The following is a 12,423-nucleotide window of genomic DNA, read 5'->3' on the forward strand; positions in this document are numbered from 1 at the left end:
AATACAGTGCTACATGAGAGATTGGATTCACAGGAACAACAAATGGCTAACATGATTCCTGCTTCTGCCTATGTTCAAATGGTTGAAAATATGCATCGACTGGCTACCCTACAGGGTGATGTTAGGGCCATTGTTGAACATATGGCTATGGGTGTTGCAAGGAATGAAGTTAGGTCTTCCAACCTCCTTCTTCGACAATTTGGCGTGGATCCTGGTGCCCAACTCACTCCTGAAGTTGCTGACTGGAACAATTTTGCATTTTATGTTCCAGATTCAGATAGTGACCTTGATGCACAGGTCTCCCCTGTTCACCTTTCTGCCCCTGCTGATGACAAAAGGGGGGGAGAAGAAATCTAAAAAGAAACTCAAAAAGAGAAAACAATCAGAGAGGGAGCATGAGCATGAAAAGGCTCCAAAACAACTAAGGAGAGATGGTGATGGTGATGGTGGTGATGGTTCTACTGTTCAAGACTCTGGCACTAAGCCCAGCAATGCTCATACTGAAGCTGGTGTACAGGCAGCTGGTGAATCTCAACCCAGTGTGTCTGCCACATCAGTGGATGATATTGGTTCTGGCAGTAAGCCCAGTGATGTTTCTGCTTTGGCTGTTGCTGAGGCTTTTGTTGTCTCTCAAACTATTGAAAGAAGAATGAAAAGAAAACTGGAGAGACATCAGAAGAGACAGCAAGAATTAAATGATGCCTTCAATGTCAAATGGGATGCCTATGTTGCTCTTAAACGCCATAGAATTGAGCATAGGAGATGGCTTGTGATGACCCGGGAATTTCCGACCAAATTTAAACTTAATCTTTATATGATTTCGATACGATAAGCAAAGTATGTAATGTTGAGTCTAGAAAACATTGGAACGATGTTCATATATTCAATTGACCTTCGACTGCTCTCGATGATTCACGAACAATTAATTGTAAATAGATATGTGTGTATGTATATATAAATAATAATTCGAAATATAATTTGAAGTATTATATGGTGTTGTTATTAAAAATTAATAAAATAAAAATAGGGTATTATAATAATTATTATTTAAAATATATCTATATATATAAATAAAGTATGTTGAAGATAAATATTTAATGATTGTAATACTCGTTTGATGTCCCGATTGATACTAAGCAAGTTTAATTCAAACTTATATGATTTTAAAATAAACGGTGATCCAAAAATGAGTTATATAAGTTATAGTCTTATTAAAAATATATTTAGGATCTAATTATTTAATTTTAACACTTTTTATATTTTATTCATAAATGAGAGGGACAGTTGATGTACTTTTTGTTTATTAAATTAATGACTAAATTTTATACAATGATGACTAAAATAAATAAAGATAATTATTATAAAAATATGGAATTTCTCTGAAGACTTTTTATTCGCCACTGAGTGAACAACGGGGCACGATATTATAGTCCATGAAAACTGTCGGTAGAATCATACAAAATCACGGATGCTAAACTATTGGTTCACTATGCTTACATGTTCTTTTAACATATGATATAGATTATCATATTCATTATATTTATTATTATATTAATGATTTTGTTTTTTTCTGCCACTAACTTATATTCTAGCTATTGTATGAATATTAACCGAATCCATTACTAACAACTTACACTGGTTCTTTCTGTATATACTTTAATCTTTTTACTTTATGTTACCTCAACCTTTTGACACATATATATATATATATATATATATATATATATATATATATATATATATATATATATATATATATATATATATGTGTGTGTGTGTGTGTGTGTGTGTGTGTGTGTGTGTGTGTGTGTGTGTGTGTGTGTGTGTGGGGGATATATGAATGCAAATATCACTTACCTATTTTTTTGCTACCTGCTCAAATCAAACCCAAAACAAACCTTACCACCTTTATCATTTCCAAAGCACCATAGAACAATCACCAACCCAATCAAATTTTCTGTTTCCATTTCCTGTCCATCGATTTCCTTCACCTCCACAACCACCATTCCATCGTAACCCTTGATAGTTTGAGTAGAGTGGTATAAAATAGCTATTAATTTTAGCAGGAAATACTATTAAATACGATACAATTTTACACAAGATATTTATTTATTTAGAGAATGGATATACTTAAACCTTGCTACAACACTTATAGGCAGTGTACCTAATCGTACAGTAGTGTAGTTTTTAGTAAGTCCGGTTCGTTCCACAGGGAATCTTTTTAAACAAAGCTTAACGCTATATTAGTCTACTTTTATAAAAATACAAATATATATATAAGTAATATTATTATTATAAAGGGGGGTTTTTTACCGTTTTATGACCGGTTTGTCGATTTTAAAACTTTAGTCGCAGTTAAAACCAAATGTAAAGTATTAAAAATAAATACAAGACTTAAATTAAAGCATAAAATAAACTTGCGATAATTAAAAAGTACGATAATTAAAAGTGCAATTAAATACAATAACAATAAAAATGCGATAATTAGAAGTGCAATTAAATATAAAATAAAGGAAATTAAATATGAAATAAAAGAATTATGCTTATTTAAACTTCCGTAATCATGATGTTTGACGTGTTGATTTTATTTTATTGCCCATGGGTTAATTGTCCTTTGTCCTGGATTATTTAATATGTCCATACGGATTTTTTCCATAATAGTCCATCAGTCATAAATATAAAGAGCGAAAGCCTTCGTCAAATTATTCTTATTCCCGAAGTCAAATATTCCTACTAATTGGGGACTTAAACTGTAACAAGATTTTAATACTTTGTTTAATAATTACACCAGGATGTCGACTGAGTGTAACCCAAGGTTTTAATATTTTGTTATCAATTATACCAAGTGTCCTTGTACTTAATTTCACCCCTGTTTTAATTATTCTAGTGACTATTAATCCATTCCTGTGTCCGGTTAAATGAACGATTATTCGTACATAAAAATACCCCGCCCATCGTGTCCGATTGAGTGTATATGGTAATTTATAGGGACGCCCAATTGTAAATCTTTATATTAACATTAACAAACTATCATTTAGTTAAACAAATATAAAGCCCATTAATAGCCCATAGTCTAATTTCCACAAGTGTCGTTCTTTTGTCCAAACCCCAATTATGGTACAAAGCCCAATTACCCAATTTTAGTAATTAGCCCAACATCATGATTACTTCGTTTTAAATAAGCATAATAATAACTTAGCTACGAGACATTAATATAAAAAGGTTGAACATAACTTACAATGATTAAAAATAGCGTAGCATTACACGGACAGAATTTCGACTTACACCCTTACAGTATTCGCTAACATACACTTATTATTAGAATTATAATTAAAATTAAAATTAAAATTAAAATTAAAATATAAATATAAATATTTACGTAGTATTATGAGAGAAGAAGAAAAAGATGATTAAAATGATCAGAATTCGGTTTGGCTTTATAGGCAGTTTCTCATTTTGGGGCTCCGCGACTCGCGGCATTTTTGGCCTTCAAACTCCGCGAGTCGCGGAGATTGAAATTACAGCTCAGTCCCTTTTGGAGTCTTTCTTGCCGACGGTTTTAATTATAAATATAATATATTAAATAATTATAAGAATTATTTAAATATTATATTATATTTATGTGCATAGTTGACTTGTAATTTTTAGTCCGTTGCGTCGAGCGCTGAGAGTTGACTCTGGTCCCGGTTCCGGATTTTCGAACGTCCTTGCGTACAATTTAATATCTTGTACTTTGCGTTTTGAATCTTGTACTCTTGTAATTTCGAGACGTTTCTTATCAATAATTGGAACCTCTTTGATTGTCTTTTGTACTTTTGAGCTTTTTGGTCGTTTGCGTCTTCAATTCGTCGAATCTGTCTTTTGTCTTCACCTTTTATTTTTTTTAAACGAATATCACTTGTAAATAGAACAATTGTAACTAAAAGCTTGTCTTTCTTGAGGAATAATGCTATGAAATATATGTTCGTTTTTAGCATTATCAAATATTCCCACACTTGAGCGTTGCTTGTCCTCAAGCAATATCGTCTTGAAATACTAGAATCACTTCTTTATTCTTCACACTTTGTACATCAGTGATTTCTATACGGTGGTATAAACAATGGTAGTAATGATATGGTTTACAGTCCCACATGACTATAAAAATTTAGATCCATTAAGGAAATTAGATCTTTATGAAAACATTTGATCTTTTGAAAATTAAATCTAGTTTTTACCCTAGATAAGTTTTCCGGAATAACCCTTTACCGGTGTTTGCAAAATATTTTTGTGGGTTTGGTGGGTTTCAGATTTGAAAATTTTAGCTCAAAACTTGCGGTTTTGTGTCACCCACTTGCTAACCTTGTATTTGGAAAGCAACACGTCCAGTTTACTTGTCTCGTATATTACCTTTCGGTAAACTACCGTCCGGTTGTAAAGGAAAGCGTTGAACAAGCAACTGTTAAGGCAATGTCCCCTGACATGCTTTTAATTATGGTCTATAACGTGTCGGACGCAATTACTATCCTTTGTAGGAGCAATAGTAAAGCTCACTCTTATAATTTTTCGGTCTGGCACAAGGTCTTGTCTTTGACCACTATGCAACCACCGTTCTTACGGTTGACACCCGATTTGGTTCAGGTGACCTAATGAATTTCAGGTGAATTCCTAGGATTTTACGTTCAATGGTAATGAACGCATTGAAAATAGGGTTTTCAGAAAACAAATCGGTTTGTAATTTTGATCAAAATATTTTCTCGTTCAAGCTCGGGTTTAGATATCATTGAATTCCATGAGTTTGTAATTCTCAATCTTTAAGGTCAATCTCAAGGATTGAGTAATATCAGGCTTAAAAGCTGATTTTTGATCTTTTAAGGAGATTATCCTTTCTGGGGATCTGATTCATTAGTCTTATCAAGCTAATTTGCATGGTGCCCCCCCCCATTGTACGAGATAAATCCTTCTCATGGTTAGGATAAATCTGACCACTTGGCGACCCTGTTTAATGCTGAGGTCCATGGATTTCCTGCTGATTTTAGTGATGACTTTTCTAGATTTTTTTTTTTTTCAACCTACAGCTGGTCTGGACGACAACTTCATGACCTAAATCAAGAAGCGCGTGTCTTTTTCGGAAGACTTTACTTCCTTTTAATGATGGAATTGATTCATCGTGTAGATCCATCTTTTCTTTTTTTTCATCGGGTAAAACAGTTTAGTTTAGTCCAAAGCAAAAGTATTTTCAGTTATTTGTTACAGATATATGTGACATATGTTTAAGATAACTTGGTAAATTTTCCCACACTTGGCTTTTATTTTCCTTTTTATCGTCCTCTATTCCATTTTAAATGAATTTTAACATTTTGGTTTGTTTCTCAATTTATGTCCTTTCCGAGGTAACAATAATTTCGGTGTTAAAACCTAGTTTTATCGTTCATAAATATGTATAAACATGATTTTGAGTTCATTTAATTGAAAAAAATTTTTAAAATTTTTTACTAGAATTGGGTAGTCAGTATATAAGACTAGGGCTGTTCTTTATTATCAGAGAGCACTAGATTCTAATACAACTACTGCTTTACTAGTATTTTTAATGGTAACCAAGTGTATAAAGTAAAAAATTTTAAAATCCGAAAGAATTTAACCCCTTCCCACACTTAAGATCTTGCAATGCCCTCATTTGATAGAAATCAGTAACAACTTAAATTATTGAGGGTGATTTGTGTGAAAATGATTAAATTTTTACCAAAGTTTCCAAATATATTGGCGTTTGTTTGCTGAATGATAAATGGTGCACATCATTTGTTCATTCCGTCTTGTCGTTATTTCACATATATTTTGCATCTTGTCGTCAAAATTAGTTGCTTTTGCTGAACTTAATGCCAGTCTTTGAAAATGCGTTGTTTTACCCTGTTGTGTACATAAGAAGAACTGCAAACATATATACATATTTTTGAAGTTTGGAATATTACCCCACATTCAAAAATTATTAAAATCTAAGAATAAAAGTTAGAAAATTATAAAAACTATTACAATATTAACATAAGTATTAAACGTATCAACATTACAAATTACAAAATAAATAAAACTAAGTAGACTAGGGATGATATTGATACCAATAGGGGTTCCATGCATAACCATAGGTGCTATAGAATGCTTCGGCAGGGTTGTACGTAGGATACGGTGGTTGCATCTCTATAGACCAGGGAGGGAAGATGGGTTTCGGTGTAGGAATATAGTTTCTACCTATATGTTGGCAATGAGCTATGATTTGGTTCTGATGAACTTGCCAATCTTCAAATGCTCTCTGTCTAGCATTTTCGTACTCCTGAGAAGCTATAAACCTTTGCATTTCTTGCATCTCATTCCCCCCTCCTACATTACCTTGCTGTTGGTTTCTCTCAACCTGTGGATGTCTACCATGGTATTGTACTGCGGCGTTATTTCGCCTCTTCAAAACTTTCGCACCATGGTATACATTTAAACCTATAGTATCGCGGGGTTCTGGTTCTTCTACTAATAATCCCCCCCGACTTATATCCACACCGAGATATTCACCAATCAAAGTAATAAAAATACCACCTCCTATTATGCTATGCGGTCTCATCCCCCGAACCATAGTTGATAAATAATAACCCACACAATACGGTATACTTACAGCGCTTTGTGGGTCTCGAATACACATATGGTAAAACAAATCCTGTTCATTTACCTTTTCCTTGTTCTTACCCCTTTGTGTAATCGAATTAGCTAAAAACCTATGAATCACTCTTAATTCGGCTCTATCTATATCCAAATAAGAGTAATTTCCCCCTTTGAAACGGTTATGGCTTGTCATTTGACTCCACACACCGTGTGTATCAAAATTTTCATCTATCTTTCTACCGTTTAGTATCAACCCTCTACAATCGGCAGATGCTAACTCCTCAGGAGTATATATACGTAAAGCCTGAGCCATGTCTAGTAAAGACATGTGGCGCATCGAACCTCCTAACAAAAATCTAATAAATGATCGGTCGGTTAAACTAGCTACCCGATCATTTAATTCTATACTACATAACAATTCTTCACACCATACTTTATATACAGGTCTACGCATGGTGAATAAACGTACCCAGTCATTAAAAGTAGAATTACCATACCTCTGTACAAGTAATTCCCTAATTGGCCCGGCCAATTCTACAGCTTCTAAGGGTCCCCATTCTATGACCCTCGGTACCTCAACAACCTTAGAATGAAGAGTATGCAAACCCCTTTGGTATTTTGGATAATCTATCCAAAGTCTGTCAAATCTCAGGTTCGGGTGCAACTCTTCCAAGTGCATATCAGAAAAGGTCATGACTGGATGAGGTATATCCTGTTTGTAGTAGTTATCCACCTCCTGTTGTTTCGCATTCTCAGCAGGAGCATTGCGGGCTTGGGATGAAGATTCACCCCTTTCAGTCTGCAAAACACATCAAACACAATTTTTGTGCATCCAAATATGCATTAGTGTAGCAAAATCGTCAATCAAAATAATTACAATGACATGATCAATTTATATCAAACTTAAGCTTATTTTCACATTTTTATCAAATCTACACTTTTTCAAATAAGCATATACGAAAATGTTTGCCAAGTTCATAAGCATTTAACTCAAATAACATGTCAAAATAATCATTACTAGCAATTAAACAAGTCTCAAATGGCATTATCTCTCAAAAATCAAGTTCATGAATTTTAGACTTTGAAAAAGTCCACTTTAATTCTCAAAATCATGTTTAGGCTCAAAGTTTGGATCATTTAACTACCTAAACATGTTACACTACTTAATTTAGCAACAATTCATGACAAAAATCGGCCATAACGTGTTTATATCAAAAAGCCCTAAATTTGCTCAAGAACACAAACCCTAGATTACTCAAAATTTGAAGTTTAAGGCTTCTAATCATGTTAAATAGCATCAATCTAGGTTATACAAGCATAATACATAAACAATTTAAGCCTAATTACACTAAAAAGCATCAAAATCAAATTGGGAAAAAAATGGCTCAAGAACACCAATTTTCGGATTAAATGGTGTTTAGGTGTAGAAATTTACCATTTTTCTTGAGTAATTCCTAGATAGCATCCTTCTCAACATGATTTTAGTAAAAAATTTGGTGATTAACGGTTAAAAATTGTGAATTTGGGGTGTATTTTTCGGGTTTTTTTGTGGAGTATGTTCGCAGTTTTTTTTTCTGTGGGTTTTGTGTGGACTGAGCTGTTTCAGCTCTTATTTTTTTTCTGTAATCCGACCCCTCCGCGAGTCGCGGTGTTTGGACACTTCAAACTCCGCGAGTCGCGGAGTTTGCTAATTTTTTTTTTTTTTTTATGTTTTTGGCATACTTTAATTCAATAAGATTAAAAATAATGATAATAAAATTTCTCGTCCCTCCCTCGGGTAAAGCAATTTCGGTTCAAAAACCTAGTCTTCAACTTACGACGAATTTTAAAAATCATATTTTTAACTTAATGAGATAAAGTAAATTTTTGTTTTTAAATTCACACAATTTAATTATAAAATTCAAAATTAATATTAAAAATTCACACCAAACTTAAAATTTGAAATGCATAAAATTAAAAATTTATATTTTAAAAATTAAAAATTCATATCATAAATTCACACCAAACTTATTTTAATTTTTTAAATATTTACAATTTTAAAAATATTGATTTTACAAAGTTTACAATATTTATAAAGGGTTCAAATATTAATTTTAAAAACATGGTAAAAACAAAATTAAAAATCTTTTTGGCTTTTTATCCCACTTTAATCAATCAAATATTATCAAAAATATGCGCCCCTCTTTTCGGTAAAGTAATTTCGGTTCCAAAACCTAATTTAACTCATGACGAATTTTTGAAATATTTTGGGTTGATTGATTAAAGATATTTATACCTTAAGAATAAACGTTAAATTTCGCAGTGATGTAATAAATTTTTGAATGATATCAATAATTTCGGTCGCCAAACCTAATTTTATTCAATACCAATTTAATTCTTTTTAGCGAACAAATTAGCGTTTATTATCAAAAGGTTAAAAATAAAATAAAAAAAAAATAAAAACTGTACAGACATACCTGTGAAATAGATTTCTTAGTTATATGATCTATCCCATTCATAAAATAGTCGGTTTAATTGGTTTTCCATAGCTACATAGGCGTAACCTCGAGCATTCAGTGTCTTTTCTTCTAAACATATGAACGGTCCGTCTCTGCATAAAGTAACAAATTCGGTATATGAATAGGTTTGATTATTTGAACATTTACCTCCATGTGACCATTTTCCGCATTTGTGACATCTTTCTAGGTGTCGTGCTCTTCTTTTCGCTGCGGATTTTGATTTTCCTTTACCAAATTGTAACTTATTATCTTCGCATCTGGATTCTTTTCTAACTCCGTCCATTCTTTCTCTGATTACTGATACTAGTTCACTCGGTAGTATGTCATTATTACGTTTAGTGATCAAAGCGTGTAGCATTAGACCATGGTTTAGTTCACAGGCAGTCTTCATTTTGTAAAAACCTAAAAAAAATAAAAATTCAGAATGGAGGGAGAAGACTAGTTCTTTAGGGTCTGCTAGGGAAAGACCATTCGGGTTCCATTTTCGAGAACTACACGAAAACAGATAATCTAACTCTAACAGAAATACATATTATCCTTTAAAGACTTGATTCTCCCCACACTTAGTTAGCTGTGGTGTCGAAATTGTGATTAACTTCGTTGTCAACTTTCATCGGACCATGTATGTAATGTTTAACGCTGTGACCATTAACTTTAAATTCAATCCTTTTTGAATTTATTAATTCTATCGTTCCGTATGGGAAAACTCTTTTGACTATGAATGGTCCAGACCATCTTGATTTCAATTTTCCAGGAAATAGCTTGAATCGTGAATTGAAAAGAAGAACTCTGTCTCCTTCTTTAAATTCTTTTGAACTTCTGATTCTTTTATCATGCCATTTCTTCGTTCTTTCTTTATAGATTAATGAATTATCGTATGCTTCATGTCTTAATTCTTCTAATTCATTTAGTTGACTTAATCGTAAACGTCCGGCTTCATGTAAATCAAGATTACATGTCTTCAAAGCCCAAAATGCTTTGTGTTCAATTTCTACTGGAAGATGACATGCTTTTCCATAAACAAGTCTAAAAGGTGTGGTTCCAATTGGAGTTTTGTAGGCTGTTCTAAAAGCCCAGAGTGCATCCTCCAATTTAATGGACCATTCCTTCAGATTTGATCCTACGGTTTTCTCTAGAATACGTTTTAAAGCTCGGTTGGTATTTTCAACTTGTCCACTTGTTTGTGGATGATATGCGGTGGAGATTTTATGAGTTACTAAATATCTTTTAAGAACTTTCTCAAGTTGATTATTACAGAAATGAGTACCCCGATCACTTATTAAAGCTTTCGGTGTTCCAAACCTTGCAAAAAGACGTTTTAAAAAGTTGACTACAACTCGTGCATCGTTAGTTGGGAGAGCTTGTGCTTCCGCCCATTTAGATACATAATCAATGGCTACGAGTATATATAGATTATTATGAGATTTTGGAAATGGACCCATAAAGTCAATACCCCAAATGTCAAATACTTCACATACTTGGATGACATTTTGTGGCATTTCATCACGTTGACTTATTTTTTCGGCCCTTTGACATGCATCACAGGATTTGCAAAGAAGGTGTGCGTCTTTGTAAATTGTAGGCCAATAGAATCCAGCTTCATAAACTTTTCTTGCTGTTAGTTGAGGCCCATAATGCCCTCATGTTGGTCCTGTGTGACAATGGTTTAATATTTTACTAGCTTCATCTCCAAATACACATCGGCGTATTATTCCATCGGGACAACTTTTAAACAGATGAGGATCTTCCCAGAAATAGTGTTTTATATCACTGAAGAATTTCTTTCGTTTTTGGTACGATAATCCTTTTTCAAGGAATCCACAAACTAAGTAGTTTGCATAGTCTGCAAACCATGGAATTTCTTTATAATCTATCTTCAATAGATATTCATCAGGAAAGTTGTCTTGTATGGCCGATTCATTCAGAACTTCTAATTCGGGATTTTCAAGACGAGAAAGATGATCAGCGGCGAGATTTTCTGCTCCTCTTTTATCTCGGATTTCAATATCAAACTCTTGTAAGAGTAAGATCCAACGGATTAATCTTGGTTTAGCATCTTGTTTTGAAAATAGGTATCTAAGAGCAGAATGGTCGGTATAGACCACCGTTTTTGCTAGAACGAGATATGATCGAAATTTGTCAAAAGCAAAGACAATAGCAAGGAGTTCTTTTTCAGTAGTTGTATAGTTCGTTTGTGCTCCTTGTAACGTCTTACTAGCATAATATATAGGTTGAAATCGTTTTTCAATCCTTTGTCCTAAAACGGCTCCCATTGCAAAATCACTTGCATCGCACATTAGTTCAAATGGTAGATTCCAATTTGGTGTTATCATGATCGGTGCATTAGTGAGTTTTTCTTTAAGAATATTAAAAGATTTGATACACTCATCTGAAAAGATGAATGGAGCATCTTTTTCTAGGAGTTTATTCATAGGAGTGGCAATTTTAGAAAAATCTTTTATGAAACGTCGGTAAAAACCGGCATGCCCTAGAAAACTCCTAACTCCTCTAACATTGGTGGGATGTGGAAGTTTAGCAATTACATCTACTTTAGCTCTATCCACTTCAATTCCTTCTTTTGAAATTTTATGTCCAAGAACGATGCCTTCTTTAACCATGAAATGGCATTTCTCCCAATTAAGTACTAGATTTGATTGTTCGCATCTAATTAGCATTCGTTCCAGATTAACTAGACATGATTTAAATGTATCACCGAAGACTGAAAAGTCATCCATGAATACTTCCATGCATTCTTCTATCATGTCGTGAAAAATCGCCATCATATACCTTTGAAAGGTTGCAGGGGCATTGCAAAGTCCAAATGGCATGCGTTTGTAAGCAAAAGTACCATAAGGGCACGTGAATGTGGTTTTCTCTTGATCTTCGGGTGCTATTGGAATTTGAAAATATCCGGAAAATCCATCTAGAAAACAATAGTAACTATTTCCGGCTAATCTTTCCAACATTTGATCTATGAAAGGTAAGGGAAAGTGATCTTTTCTGGTGACGTCATTTAATTTTCTATAATCAATACACACACGCCATCCTGTTACAGTCCTAGTAGGAATAAGCTCATTTTTCTCATTTGTAATGACAGTCATGCCACCCTTCTTAGGCACGCATTGAACTGGGCTTACCCATGGACTATCAGAAATTGGATAAATTAAACCTGCATCTAGCAGTTTAATAATCTCTTTCTTAACTACATCTTGCATATTAGGATTTAGTCTTCGTTGGCGTTGCACATACGTTTTATGACCTTCTTCCATAAGGATTTTATATGTGCAATACGAAGGACTTATTCCTT

The sequence above is a fragment of the Rutidosis leptorrhynchoides genome, chromosome 4, assembly GCF_046630445.1.
Source record: "Rutidosis leptorrhynchoides isolate AG116_Rl617_1_P2 chromosome 4, CSIRO_AGI_Rlap_v1, whole genome shotgun sequence".
Lineage (NCBI taxonomy): Eukaryota > Viridiplantae > Streptophyta > Magnoliopsida > Asterales > Asteraceae > Rutidosis > Rutidosis leptorrhynchoides.